Source organism: Octopus bimaculoides, chromosome 11 (genome assembly GCF_001194135.2).
Source record: "Octopus bimaculoides isolate UCB-OBI-ISO-001 chromosome 11, ASM119413v2, whole genome shotgun sequence".
NCBI classification, from domain to species: domain Eukaryota; kingdom Metazoa; phylum Mollusca; class Cephalopoda; order Octopoda; family Octopodidae; genus Octopus; species Octopus bimaculoides.
In genome coordinates, this window is record NC_068991.1 from 77,513,088 (window position 1) to 77,518,759 (window position 5,672).

The 5,672-nt window shown below is 36.5% G+C and overlaps 1 long non-coding RNA gene across 2 annotated transcripts in view; it reads left to right on the top strand.

Annotated features, from left to right (window-relative positions):
- LOC106867980 (uncharacterized) overlaps positions 1-5,672 on the top strand; it is a 637,828-nt gene that overhangs the window by 538,340 nt on the left and 93,816 nt on the right. The window lies entirely within an intron of this gene.

Sequence of the window (5,672 nt, forward strand, 5' to 3'; positions counted from 1 at the left end):
GGCGGCGGTGGCGGCGGCGGTGGCGGCGGCGGTGGTGGTGGTGGTGGTGATTGGTCATTTGCTAAAATTAGTGTTGATAATAGCTGGAAGGAGTTTGTTTCATTTCAGTTTTTTTACTCTATCATTATGACCCATCTGTAATGGTATTGGACACAGCCAACAGGATGGGTGACCCTCTCAAAGCAAAGTTTATTTGGGAATGTCTTTGTGCAGTTTATTACAACATAATTATTGTTGTTTAGTCAACCCATCTTTTTCTTTCTTTCAGACTCAACATATCTAGGATCACGGTGCCTTTATATAAGGGGGTAGTTAAGTGTAATTTGAATGAAATTTGATTGCTATTTCTAGCATGTTGAATGACTCCTTAGAAGATCTTTCATTGCTTCAGTTTATTACAATAGCTCCAGCTTGGTATTTAGAGAGATCACCCAGGCAGTAAAAAAATATTATACTCCTTGAAGAATATTTAGAATTTAAAGGATAGTTGCTGTCCAGTTAAAATGTTGGGTACCATAAGTACATTTAAGTTGTTTAGCTCAAACATGATAAACAGCAGTCTAGTCATGGCCACCCCATTGTTTTTTTTTTTGTTATATATCTAGATGTATATTGTAATTTCCATTTGTGCTTTTCTTTTTAAATAACAGGGTGTGATTTGAGGGAGATTTAGTTACTATTTCTAGCAGGTCAAGTGACGATATAGCAGCTCCCTCCGTTGGCTTGTGTGAATCACTGAGAGCTATCATTCATAATAGTTGGGTGTTTATTGTGGTAAAAACAACAAAGTAACCGAATGAGTATAACACAATTGAAAACCAGGATCTCAGTATTATCATTGGCTCTATGAAGAGGATTATTTTCAATACAGTCTAAAGTCTTGATTATGGATGAGAAAATTGTTTATCTGGTTTGTAAATAAGTTAATTCTTTCATGGACCCAAATACTGTTGGGGTAGGATTTTGATTATATTTTCAGTTGAGTTATGTAGATGAAAGAAAAATATCCTTATAAAAGGGATGCTAGTCTATCGTGTACAATTGTCCTCAGAAACTATGATACATGGAAGTGAAAATGGCCAAAGCAGCAGACTGCCAGTGAACCTACCAATTGGTTGGCATTTCAAAGTTTGTCTTTGGCATGACATGAAGTCTGTTGACAGGACACTCGACATTGATTAGGTTAAGTCAACCAAGCTTTGAATTGGCCCCGCAAAAGACTCTAACTCCCTAATGTGAGCTACTGTCAGGGTTGGATTAAAACCAACTGATACCCTAAGCACACTCCATCAGTGCTACCCCATTTAGTCCTTCCATTCTCTGATTAGTCATTCACTCATAATAAGCAATGAATGTGGAATAAAAGATTAAAACTCGGGTTTCTTCCAAGCCTTACCCCAAACCATAACCTCTAATACAACTGTATTAATTACATATCAATATATTACAATACAACTATATTAATCGTTTTTAAATTTTATTTGTTTAACACTAAATAGCAATAAGTATCATCATCATCATCATCATCGTTTAATGTCCGTTTTCCATGTTGGCATCGGTTGGATGGCTTGACTGAGGTCTGGAGAGCCAGCAGCTGCACCAAGCTTCAATCTGATCTGGCAATTTTTCTACAGCTGGATGCCCTTCCTAATGCCAACCACTCCAAGAGTGTAATGGGTGCTTTTTACGTGCCACCAGCACAGGAGCCAAATGAATTATTTACTTATAACAAGGATAAAATTTTGAAGTGGAAGCTTTTAATGTGTTCATTGCTACCAAAATGTCATTTTGGGACTGTAATTGTACGAGGGTGAGTTAAAAAGTAATTTTGATTATGACAGGTATAATTACCAACACAGGAACATGTATCATACATTAAAATGAAGCTGGTCTTCTAGCTCTCTCAGGACCCAACAGGCACACACTTTTGAAAAGCCAAGTGATTCGACAATGTTGTAAGCACTTCCATGGCTCACTTCATGGTTTTCTGCCAACTCATCAAGAGTTAAGCGCCTGTCTTCTCTGATCAGAACATCTGCTTTTGCTTTATTGACAGGATTCACAGAAGTGGACGCACGGCCGGCCGGCCGGCCAGAACGGGGATTATCAGCTACACTCACAGTTCCCACCTTTTCATCTTTCAGACGACGGACCCACCTGCATACATTGCTATAATCTAAAGTATTGTCCTCAAAGACATTTTGTAATCGTCGGTGAATGTTCACAGGGGTTTCCCCCTCAGCAACAAGAAATTCAATCACTGCTCTTTGTTTTTGACATAACTCTAAGGGGGAAGTCATTTTGAATTTTCCTTACTGGTCTAAAAACCTGACAAATAAGAAACAAAATATTTCAGAATGTAAATGATATAATCCTTTATAAATGGGAAAAATTTTCAGTTATTTTTTATCAAAAACTTCACATGAAATAAAGGAAATGGCATTACTTTTTAACTCACCCTCGTATTTTCAGACTTTAAGGTTTGAAAATCTGTGGAGTTGTGGTGTTCCAGAATATACTGGTCTTCTGTCTAACCATAGAATATTCACAGAGTTCATCAATCAGTTTTGTTTCATTCTCTTTTGTGTAATTAGGAGTGGAACACCAGTGCTTCCTATGCAAATCCCATTTTTGTTGCATAACTTTTTTGCCTACCAAACCATTGAATACAGAAAACGTTTATAGCTTCAAGGACCACCCAAAAATATATTAGCAAGCGTTTTACGGGGTTTCAGTACTGAATTCAGTTCCCTTATGGGCAAAGCTGTAAGTAAAGAGTTCAAACAATGGAATAAATTTTTATGTTGTGTCGAAGAACATCACAAGTGTTCCCAGATTCTTCTGTTTTGCGGTGGTGGGGTTGGCTTACTTTGCCAGGGAAACATGTTTGTTCTAATCTGCATAGCACTGCCAAGCGCAAGCTACTGGTCAATGGAGATGTGTAATGAGAAATAAGAATAATGGTGTTTAGGCAACAAGGAATCTGAGATGATAATGACCTCTAAGCAAAGAGCATGAGATCTCTTCAGTTGGATGTGGCAAGTGATAATTCCTTTGGAAACATTGGGCTGTCGATGCACCACTGAAAACTTTATCATAAAACTGAATAAAGAAGTGCTGTTCTGTAATTGTGGAGGGGACATGTGGAAGGGGTAGACCCAGGAAGACGTGGGATGAAGTGGTGAGAAAGGATCTTCAGATGCTGGGCCTCACCGCGAGATGACAAGGGACTGAGACATTTGGTAATTGAGAAGACATGTCAAGCTATGTAAAATCGTGGCCATCCATACATACAGGCATGTCCTTTATGGCCGTGCCCCTCTCTTCCTCTCTCAGCTGAGAGGTCTTTATCTTGCAGGTGTCGGTGCCATGTAAAGTGCACTCATGCTGGTGTCACATAAAAGGCACCTGAGCCAGTGACACGCAAGAGGCACCCTGTGTACTCTCAAACTTAAACATTATGTTATGGTAAGTTTGAAGATTTTAGAGTAAACTTAAGCTCTAAATGGTGGTTTTATTCATTATTCAGTGAAACTGTAGAGGATAATTTTTTGATATGTGATATTATAAAGGTAAATCTGAATGGTATTATATGAAATGAATATATATATATATATATATATATATATATATTTTTTGCAACAATAACATTTAACAGTAAACTTATTAGGCATGGCTGTGTGGGTTCAGTTCCACTGTGTGGCACATTGGGGAAGCATCTTCTACTATAGATACATGGCAACCAAAGCCTTTTGAGTGGATTTGATAAACAGAAACTGAAAGAAGCCCATTGTATACATATACATCATCATCATCATTTTCATCATCATCGTTTAACATCCACCTACCATGCTGGCATGGGTATATATATTTACATATATATAAATTTATAAAACGAGAAGATGAAATGAACAGGCTTTAATCACAAATCACGTGTGCGTGTGTGTCTTTTTTGTGTCTGTGTTTGTCCCCACCACTCAAAGAACTGAGATACAATGAACCTCCATTCTGTTGATAACATCAGGTAGCCGGATATTATGAGCAGGCTTTAAACAGCATGCCACAATGTGCATACTCAAATATGAAATTATTACTTAAATGTATGTATGTATATATGTACGTACATATGTATGTTTGTATGTATGTATGCACATATGTATGTATGCACATATGTATGTATGCACGTGTATTTTTATATATGTTTGTTTATGTGATTGAATGTATGTACAAACGTACCACAATATATTTGTGTACATATGTGTATATATTTAGTGCTTCTGTGTGCAAAAGTGCTGGTCATATGTGTACATAAGTGCTTAAGTACATGCTTGACATGTCTGTGTGTTTGTTTGTTCTATTGTCTGCGTACATACCTGGGTAACTGTATGTTATATTCTTCCTTATATGCTTGTGATATCACATATTTCATTCCAAATGATCATTTCTCTGTGTCTGCTTTTCTTTATGCATGCCTATACTTCTAGTTCTACATATAAGCATAAACTCCAGTGTGTGCGTGTGTGTGTGTGTATGGGGGGAATGTATTTGTATAAATTTGCATTTGCACACTTGTGTATAAATTTCTGTGCGCTTGTTTATGGAAACGTACTTAAATGTGCGCATGCATTTATGAAAGGATGCATGTGCAAATTAACTATTGATGTATGTTTATACATATATGCCGTGTATGTTTATACATATATGCCGTGTATGTTTATACATATATGCCATGTGTGCATCTGTGTTTGAAGGCTGATCACATGCAATCATATTGCCTTTGTCGCTGATCTATTGATCCACATCCAACATCTGAGGAATGGATCTTCAAGCTTTCAGCATCTACTATTGATTTTTTTCTTTTACCCAGGGTGCACTGTACTCAATACACCCGTTTTTCTGTAGAAATTGACACACGCACGCACACACACCCCCATATATGTATGTATATTTTATTTATTTATAAACATGCAAGTAAATGCATGCATTTGTGCGTGTGTATATGTATGTGTGTACACATGTACATATGTGTGTTTGTATATATATATATATATATATATATGTGTGTGTGTCTCTGTGTATATATATATATATATATATATATATATATATATATATATATATATATATATATAGATAGATAGATATAGATATACACACACGCACATATATTTATGTATCTGAGAGAGAGAGACAGACAGAGAGAGGTAGAGAGAGAAACAGCATAAATTTCGTAACCCTTTGTAGTTGGAGATAAAACAAGTCTCCCAACATGCACACAGACACATATAAGAGTGTGCGTGTACACGTGCGAGTGAATAAATATGTACACCGCTTTCTGCCGTTTGATACTTGAGGATATTTTTGGTAAGCAAATGCAAACAGGAAAGGAACATACCTGTAATTGTGAGTATAAATACAGACATGTGCATGCGCACACACACACACACACACACACACTTATGTTCAAGATACACACCCGCATGCAAGATGCAAAAGACAAAGCACATACAAATACATATCTGTATGTATTCATGAATTTATATATACACATACATACAATGTGTGTGTATGTGTGTCTCCCTCTCTCTACATACATACCTGCATACATGATACATGTATATGTATACATACATACATATATAATATATATATATGTATATATATATATATAT